At 37.8% G+C, this 20,057-nt stretch overlaps 1 long non-coding RNA gene across 1 annotated transcript; it reads right to left on the minus strand.

Annotated features, from left to right (window-relative positions):
- Positions 1–17,659: 17,659 nt before the first annotated feature.
- Positions 17,660–19,501, minus strand: LOC131857269 (uncharacterized). The gene is made up of 5 exons (XR_009358637.1): positions 18,399–19,501; positions 18,220–18,282; positions 18,037–18,114; positions 17,835–17,906; positions 17,660–17,726 (listed from the first exon to the last, which is right to left on the minus strand). It is a non-coding gene; the product is annotated as an uncharacterized LOC131857269 (long non-coding RNA).
- Positions 19,502–20,057: the final 556 nt, after the last annotated feature.

Consider the following 20,057-nt stretch of genomic DNA (forward strand, 5'->3'; position numbering starts at 1 on the left):
TGATTTAGGATCTGGTAGTGCATTTGGAGACAAGGGAAAGGTAATTGGTGCAAACATGATTGAATGAATAGTTTAAATAACTTATAGTGATTATACACGTCTAGACATAGAATGATAGTTTCATATACTTGTGTATATGTACAAAGAATTATTGGCTTCACATCCTTGTTGACTACACCCAGTATACTTGAAGATGAAGAAGAAGAAGAGATGCCTCGAGTACATGTGTGTTTATTTTATTTTGTGTTTAGTAGATATAATTTGTTATTATCAGTGACAATTATATGCTAACTTGTATCAATGTCATGTTTGTGAACATATGTAGGTTGTGTATGAAAATATTGAAAACATACCTCCTCTACCAAAGACATACATCAAGAGTCCTACAAAGGCAAAGAGAAAACGTGGAGATGAGGTAAACAAGAATAGTTCAATTATAGTTCATTTTTATGTTAACTTTTTGAATGTGAGTTAATTTAATATAACTAATCTTAATCGTGGTTTGTTTTTTCTTGTGCAGGATACTTCAAAGTCGAGCAGTGCGGCGAAGAGGATCAATTTTGATGATCCATCAATAGCTTAGGATGTTATAAATAGTTTTGGGATGCTTACATGTCTAGTTGGCATGTATATTTTGTATATGGACATACATTCACGTATATAGACATATATTTTGTTTGAGTTGGTGTTTATGCCATATTTGTGTATGGACATACACTTGTAATCATTTGACATTTTCATATATACATAAGTTGATATTTGATCATATAAATTGTTGTTCATCTATGCATGGTGTTATCATGGAAATCTTTAATCTTCATTCCAATAATTAACAATGGTTAATAATTAGTATTTAATGAACAATACAATTCATTTCATTTCATTGTAAGTGTTGTTTGTATAATGAACAATACAATACAATTCATTTAATGAAAAATACAATACAATTCATTATTACCCTATGCATGCTCCTATTTCGCCCCCCCCCCCCCCCCCCCCAATTTGGTTGAACGCTCAGGGTCATACCATACCGACGTCGTCCCTTGAGCACCTTAAGTGCTAAAAAATGTCAAACTTTGACAAGGCCTAACTTAGAATCCATGGCACCTATGAACAATTTGTTTGAACCTACGGGTCCACAAGAGGGTTCCCTACAAAATCCTATCTCAGTTTTTCAAGTTTCCCTATGGTTTTATTAGCGCAACATTTTTTCAGTTGGCAAAAAAATCATCACTCATTCAATCGAATGTTGTTGCGTGGCCAATTTCTCGTTCTTCTCATCGTGATAACGAACCGTCAACTCCAACATGTCCATTTAGGCATTATTACCCTATGCATGCTCCTATTTTGGCCCCCCACTCAGTCAAACGCTCAGGGTCATACCCTACCGACGTCGTCCCTTGAGCACCCTAAGTAATAAATATTGTCAAACTTTGACGGGCCCTAACTCAAAATCCATGGCACCTGCGAATGATCCGTTAGAACCTACAGGTCTACGAGAGAGGTCCCTACAAAATCCTATCTCGGTTTTTCAAGTTTCCCTACTGTTTTATTAGGGCAACATTTTTTCGGTTGGCAAAAAAATCATCACTCATTCAATCGAATGTTGTCGCGTGGCCAATTTCTCATTCTGGTTGTCGTGATAATGATCTGTTGGCTCTGACATGTCCAATTATGCATTATTACCCTATGCATTCTCCTACTTCCCCCTCCCCACTCGGTCAAATGCTTGAGGTCATACCCTACCAACGTCGTCCCTTGAGCACCCTAAGTGCTTAAAATTGTCAAACTTTGATGGGCCCTAACTCAGAATCTGTTTGAACCTATGGGGCCATGAGAGGGGTCCCTACAAAATCCTATCTTGGTTTTTCAATTTTCCCTACGGTTTTATTAGGGTAATATTTTTTTTATTGCTGAAAAAATCGTCAATCTCATTCAATCGAATGTTGTCGCATGGCCAATTTCTTGTTCTACTCATCGCGATAATGAACCATCAACTCTGACATATCCAGTTAGGCATTATTACCCTATGCATTCTCCTATTTTTCCCTCCCACTCGATTCAATGCTCAAGGTCATACCCTACTGACGTTGTCCCTTGAGCACCCTAAGTGCTAAAAATTGTCAAACTTTGACGGGCCCTAACTCAGAATCTGTGGCAACTGGAAATGATCTGTTTGAACCTACGAGTCCACAAGAGGGGTCCCTATAAAATATTATCTCGGTTTTTCAATTTTTCCTATAGTTTTATTAGGGCAGAATTTTTTTGGTTGGCAAAAAAATCGTCAGTCTCATTCAATCGAATGTTGTCGCATGGCCAATTTCTTGTTCTGCTCATTGTGATAATGAACCGTCGGCTCTGACATGTCCAGTTAGGCATTATTACTCTATGCATGCTCCTATTTTGGCCCCCCACTTGATCGAACACTCAGGGTCATACCCTACCGACGTCATCGCTTGAGCACCCTAAGTGCTAAAAATTGTCAAACTTTAACGGGCCCTACCTCCGAATCCGTGGCACCTACGAATGATCCATTTGAACCTATGGATCCACAAGAGGGGTCCCTACAAAATCCTATCTTGGTTTTTCAAGTTTCCCTATGGTTTTATTAGGGCTGCATTTTTTTCGTTGGCAAAAAAATCATCAGTCTCATTCAATCAAATGTTGTCATGTGGCCAATTTCTCGTTCTTCTCATCGTGATAACGAACCATCAACTCTGATATTTCAAGTTAGGCATTATTACCCTATGCATGCTCCTATTTTGGCCCCCCACTCGGTGGAACACTTGGGGTCATACCCTACCGGTGTCGTCTCTTGAGCACCCTAAGTGCTAAAAATTTCCAAACTTTGACGGGCCCTAACACAGAATCTGTGGCACCTGCGAACGATCTATTTTAACCTATAGGGCCATGAGAGGGGTTCCTACAAAATCCTATCTCAATTTTTCATGTTTCCCAACGGTTTTATTAGGGCAGCATTTTTTCGGTTGGCAAAAAAATCATCAGTCTCATTCAATCAAATGTTGTCGCGTGGCCAATTTCTCATTCTGCTTGTCGTGATAACAAACTGTCAGCTTCGACATGTCCATTTAGGCATTATTACACTATGCATGCTCCTATTTTTCCCCCCCACTTGGTCGAACGCTCAAGGTCATACCCTACCGGTGTCGTCCCTTGAGCACCCTAAGTGCTTAAAATTGTCAAACTTTGACGAGCCCTAACTCGGAATTCATGGAACTTGAAAATGATTTGTTTGAACCTTCGAGGCCATGAGAGGGGTCCCTACAAAATCCTATCTAATTTTTTAAAGTTTCCCTACAGCTTTATTAGGGCATCATTTTTTTGATTGGCAAAAATATTGTCAGTCGCATTCAATGAAAAATATAGATAAACAAGCATTACATTGTAGACACATGATGATCATCAATATTTCCATGTATTGTATACACCTAATTACCATTACATTTGCATGTGACATCCATGAAGGGATATGCAAACATGATTTTTTTTCATTATCAATACAACTACACCAATGTACTCATGTAAAAATACATTTTATATCATCAATATAACTAAACCAATTTTCTCATGGACATTGTATATCATCATAATAAAGTTATATCAATTCACATCCACATACAAATACAACATCCCACTTAATCTGCATCAGACATCCTCATGTCCTAAGAGAAAAGCTTACGTACATCAATGCCTGCATATAAATGAAGACCAAAATAAGCAACCTTTTTATGCAGAATGAATGTGCTACAAGAAACAAATTATAACACTTAATATAAATTATTTTGTCAAATTATAAATAGATCATTTCAAACATTTTTAAGACGTACAAGATTGTATAATTATGAAACTTACCAGTTTCTCTACAAAATATACTAGCATAACTTTGAAGAAAGATGCATGTTGATTAAAGCCCTTCTCACTGCATTTCTCTGCATGGTTGAAGACGATGGTAGATATGGCCATTTCTAAATAGCAATAAATTCACTTGAATTAGTGTTTATGCACAAAATTTAATCTCATTAATGCACAAAGCAATATGTACCATCACCAAGAGTAAACTAGTCAACGACGAATGATCTAGCATGAACCTGTATTTTTAAGAATTGTTAGTCTACACATAAAATGCATGGATGAACATAAAGGCTTTATGATAATCACTTCAACTAAAATGCATGATAATAAATGAAAAGGTGGGATTATATACCATAAAAATACATCCCTTCGAATTATATCAAGAGAACCCACTATGTTGACGCAAAAATCATAATGTGATACTCTTGTACATCACTAAAAAAGACCTGCATGAGCATAAAGGTTTTGCATTAATTATATCATCAAAAATTGTCAAATAGTGTTGTCTAATAACAAAAATTGTAAAGCTCATCGAATGCATGATAATAAGTCGTGTTGCAAAAATACATCCCTTCCAATTATATCAAGTGTACCCGCTATGTGCATGCAAAAACCGTGTTGCCAAATTTTTTTTTTGATCAATAGACCTGCATTTTGAACACATCCTTAATATACACGTAACAAACTTGAACATTAAGGTTTAATGATCATTGTTTGAAATAAAATGCATGATAAAAAAATAAGGCACCATTAAAGACCTACTACTCAGGTATGCCTGAAGGGTCATCTCTTTGCTTAAGAGTATCCAGTATTGCTTCACGATCAACAATAGTCACTGTCCATACGTCTTTGGTCTTCAGTCTTGCTTGATGCTTCAATAACTTGACATTTGCAGCTATAATAAGGTGTGAATATATTAGAATGGTTTTGTGTCTCTCATAGTCTTCCAATGCAGGTATGCCATTCTTTCTAATCATGTATGTTCACAACCAAGTTCCCACAACAACAACTGAACCTATAGGATATGTGAACCCATCATCATCTATCATTGGTTGTGTTAGTTTATATTTTCCCTGTACACATCATGCCAACCAATATTTTGATCTCTCTTCGTTCCCTTGTGGTGCAACAACTGCAAAAACATGTCCTGGTTGTACAAGATCTGATAGACAATCACACTCAAGTGAACTTTCCATGTCATCATTTGACAAGGATATTGTTTGAGATAAAAGAGTTAGATATTAGGGAACCCACGTATCAACCCACTCACTTGACTCACACTGATCCTAATCACACCAAACATGACTTTGACAAAAACAAGCCAACACTTGTGTCCAAATGGTCCATGTACTTGCATCTGAGCTAAGAAATGAATGCATCTTTGAAGAATCTTTAATTGTTTGACAATCCAATCCGTATCCCACTGTGCCCTCCTCAACCAACCAAAAGAATCTGGTCACTACTGAATCAAGAGTACCTCCATGTGACAATGTTGGACTACACCAATCAACAATAGAACGTGCATCAGTGAAATTTGCACCTGAAATCCTCAATTGCTCCTTAACTATAACTGTCTTTAAACATGCACATGGTCCATCATGCTCCCCCTTCCCATGCCCTGCCTCAAAAAAACATCAAATATGAGGTATACGCCTCTCTACATGCATTCTTCTCAACCAATAAAACATACGGGCATTCTTGAATTGACCCATACAGTTATTTGACCATATAATATGTCTATCAATTGCAATATCTTTCTCATGCAAGAACTCAAAAAAATTCACCGAAGAATGTTGCACATACTCGGAGGAGTATGATCTATCATCACTTATATAAAAATGATACTCCCTGATTATCTTCCTATCCTATTTTGTACTATCAGAAGCATGTCTATATGTAATGTGAATAAAAATAGCAATCTGGATTGAATTGTAGTACAAATATTGTACCTCATTCTGTGGTTGCAATGTATAGTTCTCTGCAAAATCAACCACCAATACAATAGTGCCAATCGGGAAAGAGTTCTTACACATCCTAAACTGTTGATCCAACCACTGAGACCTATGGGTGTGCCTTGCATACTTGTAGAAAATATTTTCCTAAAAATCCAAAATAAAATCAACAACACTCACTTCTCTTGAGAGTAATCCGCATCTAGAACCTTCATCTCCACTGTTCAAAGTATATTTCATTGTCTCATATCTTTTTTTCTCAACACAATTCTTTCCAAACTCGTGTTCGGTGCCCTCATGAAAACATGAAACACACTTTGATAACTCACCCCATTCTGAGCACTTCTTATTCAAACAATCATTTCTATAAAAATAGCAGCCATCATCTCTAGGGCATAAAAATAGATCTTGCAAGTCTCTTGATGATCTCAAAAATAGCATTGCACCACACTCTTGCAACATCTCATTAGTATGCATCATAGAATGAATATGGCATAAAATTTCATGGTACATTGAAAACTCCACATGGTACTTGCAACAAGTATTACGAATCTTAAGAGGAACACAATAAAAAGGCTTCAAAGATTCAAAGGCCCTTTGTGATATTTGCAAAGTTGGATATACTTCACAAAAGAATTTGTACAACATTGTTTGGCTTGATTCCAAGAAATGTTTGGGATGCGGTGTGGAGTCTCGATTGCCGATTCTTAATTTCAAAACGTCCTTTACATTGGGTGACACTCTAGAATTAGAGTGCCAAAATTGTTGAATCTCCTCCTTCACATTGTCAGTCAACTTTCTATCAACACGTGGAAGCCTCCCACCAAAATCCCATGTATCATGTTGAAGTGGATCATCAATTCTTTGTCTTCATGCAAGTGCTCTATCCAAAGTTTTACGGTTTATGTTCAAATCAACACAAGTTTGTCTCATTTGATGAGCCTTCCTCAATTGATGGCTTACTAAGGAGGTTGTAATCACCCTTAGAGCAACTCTCTTATCTCTTTCTTTGGTATTCTTTCCAATAGAATTGAGAGCATCAAATATATTTTTGGAAATAATAGAATTTCTCTCCATCTTCTTGTTCATACGAATCTTCAATTTGTTTAGCAATGGTCTCATCTTTATCATCTTTAGAAATTGAGCAAAGAGTTGGCATTGCTCGGTCAATGTCTTATTGCTAAAATTTTGGTCAAAAAGTTGTGTAGCCCACAACCGAACGGTTCTTGTTGACCTCTTGCCTTCAAGATTCGCAATAATGTTCTCATCAATTTTAAGTAACCATTTTGGGGTTCTTGAAGGTCTTAGATTTTGAATTCGTATTTCATCCATGAGAGGGTCTTCATTTCTAAAGTAATTAGGTGTTACATATTGTTCACTTGGTTGAGCAATTCCACCTTCAATGTCAAAGTTTTCCACATTTTCACCTCTAATGTCAAAATTTTCCACATGTTTACCTTCTATGTCAAAATTTTCTACATTTTCACCTCCAATGTCAAAAAAAATCATATTTACACCAAAATTATGGACACCTTCATTGTCAATTCCCAAATTTTCACTTTCCATTCTCACGTCATGTTGAGCATTTTCATTATCACTTTTAACATTTTCAACATATTCAAAATTTTCACTTTCAAAATCTAAATTTTCATTTTCAATAACTTGTTCAACATTTTCAAATTCAATTTCCTCTTCACTTGAAGTAACATTAGCAATATTTAACATACCTTGTCTTCTCCTCCTATGACCTTCTCTATCTCTTTCTCTATACACTTCAATTTGGTCATTTGAAAGTTTTCTTTTGCGTTCAGACTTCCGATGACTACTACTCCCCATTTACCTCCACAAAGATGCTCCTAAATGATTGACAATGTAAGATTTGACTTTAAGAATCTCTCAAAAGCATAAATTTGTCTCAACCTGTCTGAAAACCTATGATCATCGATAGAAAACAAAATGTGAAGACTGTGGGTCGTTGGACTCCACAAAATGGCCCACAAGGCTCTTTTTTATTTACAAAAACTGGATATCTAATTTTAATGTATAAATTTGTGGTCCCAAATTTTTTTATCATTGCCGCCTTTTTTTTTTACTATTGCCACATTAATGGCAGTGATAGAAATCGGATATCTGATAAAATCCGATATCCAATTTTATTACTCATATTTTAGAGAGACATTATGGGGGGGAGAGAGAGAGAGAGAGAGAGAGAGAGAGAGAGAGAGAGAGAGAGAGAGAGAGAGAGAGGGGGGGGGAGAGAGATATTAGGGGAGAGAGGTGTAAGGGGGGAGAGAGTGTGTGTGTGAGAGAGAGAGAGAGGTCATATCACCCCTAATGACACAATTTGGTGTCTTAAGGGGTCATATAGTGTCCTAAGGGGTCGTAGGACACAATATGACCCCTATGGACACCATATGACTCATAACGACCCAATATAGTGTCATAAGGGGTCGTATGTTGTCCTTAGGGGTCATATGGTGTCCCATGACCCCTTAGGACACAATATGACCCATAATGACACAATTTGGTGTCTTAAGGGGTCATATGGTGTCCTAAGGGGTCGTAGGACACAATATGAACCCTTAGGACACAATATGACCCATAATGACACAATTTGGTGTCTTAAGGGGTCATATGGTGTCCTAAGGGGTTGTAGGACACAATATGAACCCTTAGGACACTGCATGACCCCTAACAACACCATATGGTGTCATAAGGGGTCATATGACACATAACAACATCGTATAAAGTTGTAAAGGATCATATTGTGTCATACGGGGTCATATGGTGTCCTAAAGGGGTCATATGACACAATATGACCCCTTAGAATACAATATGACCCATAACGACACAATTTGGTGTCTTAAGGGGCTATATGTTGTCCTAAGGGGTCGAAGGACACAATATGACCCCTTAGGACACCTTATGACTCATAACGACTCAATATGGTGTCATAAGGGGTCGTGTGTTGTCCTTAGGGGTCATATGGTGTCCCATGACCCCTTAGGACACAATATGACCCATAAAAATAGAATTTGGTATCTTAAGGGGTCATATGGTGCCCTTAGGGGTCGTAGGACACAATATGACCTCTATGGACACCATATGACTCATAACGACCCAATATGGTATCACAAGGGCTCGTATGTTGTCCTTAGGGGTCATATGGTGTCCCATGACCCCTTAGGACACCATATGACCCATAATGACATAATTTGGTGTCTTAAGGGGTCATATGGTGTCCTAAGGGGTTGTAGGACACAATATGACCCCTTAGGACACCATAGGACCCATAAAAACCCAATATGGTGTCATAAGGGGGTGTGTGTTGTTCTTAGGGGTCATATGGTGTCCCATGACCCCTTAAGACACCATATGACCCCTTAGGACACAATATGACCCATAATGACATAATTTGGTTTCTTAAGGGGTCATATAGTGTCCTAAGGGGTCGTAGGACACAATATGACAACATAGGACACCATAGGACCCATAATGACACAATATGGTGTCGTAAGGGGTCGTATATTGTCCTTAAGGGTCATATGGTGTCCCATGACCCCTTAGGACATCATATGACCACTAACAACACAATTTGGTGTCTTAAGGGGTCATATGGTGTCCCAAGGGGTCATAGGACACAATATGACCCCTTAGGACAATATACAACCCATAAACCCAATATGGTGTCATAAGGGGTCGCATGGTGTCCTAAGGGGTCATATGGTGTCTAGTGACCCCTTAGGACGCCATATAACCCCTTAAGACACAATATGACCCATAACGACATAATTTGGTGTCTTAAGGGATCATATGGTGTCCTAAGGGGTCGTACGACACAATATGACCCCTTAAGACACCATAGGACCCATGACCCCTTAGGACACCATATGAATCCTAACGACATAATGTGGTGTCTTAAGCAGTCATATGGTGTCCTAAGGGGTCTTAAGACACAATATGACCCCTTAGGACACCATATGACCCATAACGACCCAATATGGTGTCATAAGGGGTCGTGTATTGTCCTTAGGGGTCATATGGTGTCTCATGACCCCTTAGGATACAATATGACCCATAACAAAACAATTTGATGCCTTAAGGGGTCATATGGTGTCCTAAGGGGTCATAGGACACAATATGACCCTTTAGGACACCATAGGACCAATAACGATGCAATATGGTGTCTTTAGGGGTCATATGGTGTCCTAAGGGATCGTAGGACACAATATGACCCCTTAGGACACCATATGACCCTGAACGACACCATATGGTGTCATAAGGGGTCATATGACCCATAACAACATTGTATAGAGTCGTAAAGGGGCATATTATATCCTAAGGGGTCATATGGTGTCTTAAAGGGGTCATATGACACAATATGACCTCTTAGAATATAATATGACTCATAACGACACAATTTGGTGTTTTAAGAGGTTATATGGTGTTCCAAGGGGTCATAGGACACCATATGACACATAATGACCAAATATGGTGTCATAAGGGGTCGTATGTTGTCCTTAAGGGTCATATGGTGACCCATAACCCCTTAGGACACAATATGACCCATAACAACATAATTTGGTGTCTTAAGGGGTCGTATGGTGTCCTCAGGGGTCATAGGACATAATATGACCCCTATGGACACCATATGACTCATAACAACCCAATATGGTGTCATAAGGATTCGTATGTTGTCCCTAGGGGTCATATGGTGTTCCATAACCCCTTAGGACACCATATGACCCATAACGACACAATTTGGTGTCTTAAGGGGTCATATGGTGTCCTAAGGGGTCATAGGACACAATATGACCCCTTAGGACACCTTAGGACCCATAACGACTCAATATGGTGTCATAAGGAGTTGTATGTTGTCCTTAGGGGTCATATGGTGTCTCATGACCCCTTAGGACACAATATGACCCATAACGACACAATTTGGCATCTTAAGGGGTCATATGGTGTCCTAAGGGTTCGTAGGACACAATATGAGCCCTTAGGACACCATAGGACCCATAACAACCAAATATGGTGTCATAAGGGGTCGTATGTTGTCTTTAGGGGTCATATGGTGTCCTAAAGTGTCCTAGGACACAATATGACCCCTTAGGATACCATAGGACCCATAATGACCCAATATGGTGTCTTAAGGGGTCATATGGTATCCTAAGGGTTCATAGGACACATATGACCCCTTAGGACACCATATGTTCCCTAACGACACCATATGGTGTCATAAGGGGTCATATGACTCATAATGACATCGTATAAATTCATAAAGGGTCATATTGTGTCCTAAGGGGTCATATGGTGTCTTAAAGGGGTCATATGACACAATATGACCCCTTAGAGTATAATATGACCCATAACGACACAATTTGGTGTCTTAAGGGGTTATTTGGTATCCTAAAGGGTCGTAGGACATAATATGACCCCTTAGGACACCATATGACTCATAACGACCCAATATGGTGTCATAAGGGGTTATATGTTGTCCTTAGGGGTCATATGGTGTCCCATAACCCCTTAGGACACAATATGACCCATAATGATAGAATTTGGTGTCTTAAGGGGTCATATGGTGTCCTAAGGGGTTGTAGGACACAATATGATCCCTATGGACATTATATGACTCATAAAAACCCAATATGGTGTCATAAGGGATCGCATGTTGTCCTTAGGGGTCATATGGTGTCCCATGACCCCTTAGGACACCATATGACCCATAACGACACAATTTGGTGTCTTAAGGGGTCATATGGTGTCCCATGACCCCTTAGGACACCATATGACCCCTTAGGACACAATATAACCCATAACGATACAATTTGGTATCTTAAGGGGTAATATGGTGTCCCAAGGGGTTGTAGGACATAGTATGGCACCTTAGGACACTATAGGACCCATAACGACCCAATGTGGTGTCATCAGAGGTCATATGTTTTCCTTAGGGGTCATATAGTGTCCCATGACCCCTTAGGACACCATATGACCCCTAACAACACAATTTGGTGTCTTAAGGGGTCATATGGTGTCCTAAGGGGTCGTAGGACACAATATGACCCCTTAGGACACCATAGGACCCATAACAACCCAATATAGTGTCATAAGGGGTCGTATGTTGTCCTTAGGGGTCATATGGTGTCCTACAATTACTAAAGATTCTAATGCTACTTGACATGTCATTACATCAACCATAATGAGAAAGAAAATAAAAAAAGATCGTTTGATAAGCAAAACAAGTAAGTCATTAAACGTTAGTAGAACAACATTAAGCAAAGCATTAAAGAGGCGGGAAAAAATAGAGGAACTTAACAATAATTCTCTTTGAGCATTCTCAGGTAGACTACCATGCAAAGACAAGGTTGTTGTTGATGCACTAAGAACATTAATTGAAAATTTTTGGCATGACAACTCAAGAGTTTTGCCCAACCAAAGAGATGTTGTTAGAAGGCGAATTGGGTCTACAAATCGTGAGCCACATGCCAAACACTATTTGGATATGACTCAAGCTAAATTTTATGAAAGATTCCTTCAAAATTTTCCTCAAATAAGAATTTCTCAAAGATTTTTTGAAATGGCAAAACCTTTTTATATTAAGATTAATCATGTATGCACCACGTGTTGCTGTAGGATGCATATTAAATTTTCCATGCATTATGATATTTTTCATCATATTTGTTCTACTTTGCACACTAACGATGTTTTGCAGGAATGTAATATACAAACACCTCCTAAGTCAGTAAGATAATTTATTTCAAGTGTGATGTGTAATAGACATGATGGTTGCATTTATTATAAGATGCCTTGTTTGGAAGGTTTTTGTGCTATATGTGGTGGTTTGCAACATTTACCAAGATGCGTACATTTGGAGAGCACACATGAAATTGGTACAAAACTAGTTTCTTTCAGAAAATACAAGATAGTCACATATGGAGTTAAAGATGGAAAATATTTGAAGAGATGTGAGCTAGTGAAAAATGATATATGTGTAGCTCAATTTATGAAAATGTTTCAAGAGAAACTACTTTATGAGTACATAATGCATACATATAGACTTCGATGGTTAGATGAGCAATTCAAGTTATGTGAGGACACATTTCCTCTTGGCACCATTGTCTCTATCGTTGATTTCACTAAAAATTATACACTACAACCTCAAAATGAAGTGCAAACCATGTATTATCACTCTACATAAGTTTCTATTTTTGTACACATAGCATTCATGCATGCAGATGATAGCACAGAGGAGGATAGAAAGGTTGTAAGAGAGTATCACTTCTACATAAGTGATGATCATACTCATTCATTGGATTTTGTACAAGGATGCTTTAAAGTTTTCTATGATAGTTTAAGGGAAAGGAACATACGATACAACCGACACTTAATATGGTCAGATAATTGTACCACACAATTCAAGAATGCAAGGATGTTTGATTGGTTGACAAGGATGCATATGACAAGCGATGTACAACATTTTTGGAATTTCACTAAGGCTTGACATGGTAAGGGAGAGCACAATGGTGCAGGAGCATGTTTGAAAAGAGCCCTAGCTAGGGAAGAATTGAAGTATGAAGGTGGTGCTGAGTTGATAGATGCAGAAACAATTGTGCGATGGTGTAAGTCTACGATGGGTCCAGGTAATTCAGGTACATCACTGGTTCATAGATATTTTTGGTTGATCACTGAATCTAACATTGAAAACTATCTAGATTGTTGTACAGTTGCAGGATTGAGTGACATGCACTCATTTATGAGTTCAAATTCAAGTTCACTGGTAATTTATACGAGACAAATGATATGTTTTTGCTCTTCATACATGTATTGTTTGTGGGAAGAATGTGAATCACAAGAGTGGGCTGACAAATGGTCTTGTAGAACGTTGGTTCCCATTGATTCATATCAAATTCCCAAAGCACTACAATTGAGCTAGATGGAGACATCAATGGATTTTGACCATGTATCCGACCTAGTGGATTCAGGTGATTTTTTGAGTTAATTTTTTTGCAAGTATTATTTTTGGTTCATTTTGTTGTACATCATACTTTATTTTTGGTATTAATTAACACTTTATAAAATGCAGGTCATGTGTATGCAGAAGAGAACAATGAAGAAGGAACAAATTACTATTTGTGTCATTGTGTTGAGCCAAAAAAAAAATTGACAACCACAATCATTGACAGAGAGGGTATTGAGTACCCAATAGGGTCTGTTGTCGTGACAGGAACATGGCTTCAGAGATACCCTATCAAGAATTCTGATGTTTGGTTGTTCGAGGACTTTGAAACAAACAGACATATTCTTCATTTCTCTAACCTTGTTGTTGCAACAAATATTCATTTGATTAAGTATTGTGGTAGACCTCATAACAAGATTTTATGGAAAGTTTGTGAATTTGACTACGAGGCAAGACTTGACACAATGCGGGTTAGAGTCGATCCTGAAGGCTCACTTGATTGATTCTACGGTTCAGAGTAGAATGATTTTGATAATTTTGTATAAATCATCGACGAATTGTTCTATATTCATTTTTTGTATATATAAATGCCCTTGAGCTGATTTTTACATGTTTAGGGGCATAATTTTGTATGTTTAAATGACAATGAGCTGATTTGTACATATGTACATGCCAAATTTTGTATATTAAAATGGCGATGAGCTGAATCGCACATATTGTAATGCCAAATTTTGTATAAAAGCCCATGAGATGATTTGTATATTAAAATGGCGATGAGTTGAATCACACATATTGTAATGCCAAATTTTGTATAAAAGCCCATGAGATGATTTGTAAGACATTTTTTCGTATAATCAAATAGCCAAGAGCTTATTTGACCATATTTAGAGGCAAATTTTTGAATAATATGTGACTATGTTTTGAGTATATTTCATGTGTCCCTGGTCAATCATGAGCATTCTTGATTCTTGTATAATCATGGAGAATTATTTGAGTCATTATCAGGTCATATATTGAGACTAGATACAATTTGAGCAAAAATTGTCATTGTTGTCAAAAAAATTGTCAAAAAAGTTGTCAAACAACTTCTACATTGCATCGGTAGGGTATGAATCTCGATGTTCTGGTGCTTTGGGATGCATGACAGGGGCATGCCTAGCGTAAACCTACCCACCCGGATGCACTCGCGATGTCGGTTTGTGCACATGACGAACCGAATCAATTCTAGCCAATCTTGCAACTTTTCATTGCATGCAATTGATGGTTTTTGCAGCAAGCGAAAAATGCTACCAATTGAAAATGGCTTGGAGTTGTAAAAAACTGAGATAGGCCAATGTAGAGGAGCCTCACATGACCTAAGGGTTCAAATGGATAGACCATATGTGTCCTAGATTTGAAGAAACAGTCTGTCAAATTTTGATAATTTTTTGGACTCAGGGAAATTGAGAGATCGCACTGGTATGATATGACTCTCGATGTTCTAGTGCTTTGTGATGCATGAAAGGGGCATACCTAGCATGTTATTTTGTGCACATGATGAACCAAATCAATTCTAGCCAATCTGCCAACTTTGCATTGCATGCAACTAACGGTTCTTGCAGCAGGCAAAAAAATGCTACCAATTGAAAATGGATCCGAGTCGTCAAAAACCAAGATAGGCCATTATAAAGGAGCCTCACGAGACCCCATGGGTTCAAATGGATCGACCATATGTGTCCTGAATTTGAAGAAACAATCCATCAAATTTTGACAATTTTTTGGACTCAGGGCACTTAAAAGACCGCACCGGTATGGTATGACTCTCGACGTTCCAACGCTTTGCGATGCATGACAGGGGCATGCCTAGCGTAAACTTTCCCACCCAGACGTTCTCGTGACGTCAGCTTGTGCACATGATGAACCAAATCAATTCTAGCCAATCTGGCAACTTTGCATTGCATGCAACTGACAATTTTTACAACTAGGAAAAAAAATGCTACCAATTGAAAAGGGCTCCGACTCATCAAAAACTGAGATAGGACATTGTAGAGGAGCCTCATGTGACCCCATGGGTTCAAACGGATCGACCATATGTGTCATGGATTTGAAGAAACAAACCGTCAAATTTTGATAATTTTTGGACTCAGGGCACTTGAGAGATTGCATCGATACGGTATGACTCTCAATGTTCTGGCACTTTGGGATGCATGAAAGGGGCATGCCTAGTGTAAACGTGCCCACCCAGATGTGCTTGTGATGTCGGTTTGTGCACACGACAAACCAAATCAATTCTAGCCAATCTGGCAACTTTGCATTGCATGCAACTGACAGTTTTTGCAGCAGGCGAAAAAATGCTACCAATTGAAAATGGCACCGACTCGTCAAAAATGGAGATAGGCCATTGTAGAGGAGCCTCATGCGAACCCATAGGTTTAAACGATCGACCACATGTGTCCTAGATTTGAAGAAACTATCTGTCAAATTTTGACAATTTTTTGGAATTAGGGCACTTGAGAGATCGCACCGGTATGGTATGACTCTCGACGTTCCGACGCTTTGGGATGCACCATAGGGGCATGCCTAGCATAATCCTGCCCACCCGGATGTGCTCGCGATGTCGGTTTGTGCACACGATGAACAAAATTTGAACATTGCGAGCGTGAGGGTGCTCTTGCACCAAACACATATTATTGTTTATATTCATATTGTCAATTTTTGTTGTTTATATTCATATTGTTTATTACATATGCAAATATTCACTTAAATTTATAAAAGGGCAGCCACCAAATACAACGAATACACAATAATGAACTGAATACAAGGATTTTTATAGGGTTAATTCAACATTTTAGAAATTTTATCAAATCATATTCCACGATTGCAATGTTTTATATCATATATTTTAGTTTCTTATATTCATATTGTTGATTACATATGCAAATATTCATTTAAATTTATAAAAGGACAACCACAAAATACATCGAATACAAAATAATGAACTCAGTACACATTTATTGGATTGAATATGGATATTTATATATATAAAAAAGGCATGTCTGCTAAGTCAATACAAGTATTACAAAAATGTGGCATATACCATGTCCAAATCGATATACAATAAAAATGTAGAATATATCTACATGTATTGGTCATTCTATGACAAAAACTAACACTATATGATCCTAAACTTGTGGTGGATCATCAAAATCAAGCCTCTTCGATGCCATACATGGCTCTGTAGATGGCTGTAAAACCACAATTCAAAAGCCAAGTTAGAATTCTTTTGTAGAAAATAGTTCACAATTAACAACATAACTATGCATTTAACTTTAATTCATTTGCAATTGAAATGTAGATTACCTCATCGGTTGATCTAGGAGCTAATGACTTCGCTCTCCTCTCCTTGTCACTCTTAGGAGTTTTCTTGAAGACATACTTAAATGGATCCACGTTATGGCCATACCGTGAAGGGGTCTATTGTAGATTAAATGTACAATTAATACAATGTACTAACATAAATATATCAAAAATACTTAAAAGCTATAATATAGAGAACGATGACGTACCTGTGCCTGAGATGCTTCTCCAATGGATTGGGGATGGCTCACCATCGATGTAGAAACTATCGCTATTACCTATACAAAAAATGTTCAAAGAATAAATACAATTAGTATAACGATAAGTATTGAAGGTTAAAAACAATTAATTTTACATATCAAACAAAAGTGTATCGGATCTTGAGATGCTTCTCCAGTGCACTGAGGAGGGTTCACCATTGATGAAATAGGTATCGATATTTCCTATATGAAAAAATTATAAGATTATAATATATCACAAGTTCACATGTACGTGTGCATATAATCATGAAATCAAGAAAATAAAGTAGAGATACATACCTCCGCTCTCTCTTTATCCATGGGCGAATCAAGTGCATTCAATAAATCCACATAGCTTAATGACCGCTGTACATGTAAAATAGACAAAAAAACACTAATCAATCTACAAACCCCAACTAATACTTGATTTCAATATTTTCAAACAATTGTACAACTAAAAATATGTTCAATTACTTTCTTCCCACGTTTTGGCATCTTCGAGGAATTCTTTTTCTTAGGACGAGCCCTAGACGCGGATGGGGTACCCTAAAAAAACAAAATTAACATGAGATATTAGTACAGATAATAAATTAACATAATTTTAAAAATCTAAAATGAAATGACTAGCATATTCCATCAAAACAATACATAAAAAGGGTTGTACAAAATATGATACCGTATAGCCTTGTAGGCCAAAATCGATCACTGAGAGCGTGATGTCATTAATCTGGGACATTTCGTCCCCTGTCAACACCTACAAACCAAAAATTGGACCAAGCATTAAAGATAGTTAGTATATCTTGTACTTTTTTGAATTCAAAGTGTACTATTCTATTTTAACATGTTACAAAATTTATACCTCAGGCATCGAAGTTGCAACTATAGTAACTGGGGGAGGAGTATGGGATACCGCTGCTGCATCCTGAAATGCATATTATTTGTCTCAATTTAAATTGATGTATAAATGAAAATTCATTTATGTAATTACAATTTTAAAGTGACTAATAAATAAAATGCTATAAATTCAAATCAACACACCTGTGTCTCTCACTCATGGGCAAACACCATGTCCATCAACTCATTTGTCAGTGCAAAATCCTCAGTCGTGCGGGCCTGACATCTACTCCCGCAAATCATGCATAGATGAGATGAGGATCCATCTACACCGACTGCATCATCTATCCCCGAGCATATCCCTAAGCAACTGACACACATATGTTGGATGGGCTCTCTGTCGCCACCTAATGGTTCATCATCCAATACAATAGGGTGTGCTAATGACGTCCCATGCTGGATGATGGCACCAGTCAATGTTGTGGCCGCCTAAAGAGTTTGTAGATCCATTGACTCTTTCAGCTCTACTAGGACAACCTGATGCACCTTGGGTTTTGATGCTAGGGGGCGATGACTCTCTGTGGGTAATCACCTATGGGCTCCAGGTCTATCTTGGGAAAAGCCACCACCTCTACGATGGAACTCTCTCATGTCAAAATAGTTTGGGTGCACATTGAGCACAAACTCACAATATACTTTTCTCAAAAAATATAATGGCACCTCATAATTAGTACAAGGTGGATCATCAAAGACCATCCACCATCTCTGCCAAAAAAGATTCTTCATCTACACATTGGTACACCAATGTATGGGAAACCTCTTTGTATTAAGAGGTAATGACTAACCAGTTTTGGGATCAACGAAAAGGGCACATATTTGTTGTTTAGTAATATTTTTATTTTTTACTCCATCGTATGATAGCCCATCGACATAGAATTGATGACACCTATCCCTAAAGCTTCTCCATTTGGTAATTTGTGTGGAAACAACTATGGCACCACTAACTAGTGTTTCTAGGCTAGTGGTGAGGGATTGATGATACTCAAGTTCAGAAGTTTTCAATTTAACAATCAGTCTATTGATTTTAGACGTATTTTGTCCTAACTGATTAATTCATTGCTCCTATGTTTCGTGTGTGCAGTCAAAAGGAGGAATTGGGGGTTGTTCTTGTGTGTTTTCAGGAGGTGCATTTGGTTGTTCTTGTGGGTTTTCAAGAGGTGCATTTGGTTGTTCTTGTTGTGGATTAGAAGAATATGGTTTTTGAAACAAAAAATGAAAAAACCTAATCAAAATTAATGAAATTAAATTCAAAATGTAAAACAAATTGAACAAACGAGAAAGAAAGACAAAAATAAACAAAAATAAACCTTGATACATAGCTTGGAGGACAAATCTAGCACCCTGTTCGCGGTTTAGGAGAGGAAATGAAAAAAAGAAGAAGTAAAAATGTGCTATTCACGGGTAAATGAGACCCAATTATGTTTAAAAAACTTTTTTTAATAGGCACCGTGTACACGGTTATATTTGGATTATTAGCACGTATGCGCTTATTTTCCTAGGCGTAGCGCATACGTGCTCATTTTCCTAAAAGCAGTGCGTACGCGCTACCTTTTCTAGGCTCGGTAAGAACAAACCTAAGTGCGTACGCGAGAATTTCAAATTTTAAAACCGCGTACGTGCAACTTGTTTTTCCATATTTTTTTGGGGGTGGTGTCCACTTTTCTGACCACCATCTTTGTGCACATACCCTTTATAGGGTTTATATAGGCTTCTGTTAGTGATGTGTAGTCCATAGAGTTAGTGACATGTAGGTGATAGATGCCTATGCTAGTCTAGAGGTATGGATGGTTTTCATTAATGAAA

Source organism: Cryptomeria japonica, chromosome 8 (assembly GCF_030272615.1).
Source record: "Cryptomeria japonica chromosome 8, Sugi_1.0, whole genome shotgun sequence".
NCBI lineage: Eukaryota > Viridiplantae > Streptophyta > Pinopsida > Cupressales > Cupressaceae > Cryptomeria > Cryptomeria japonica.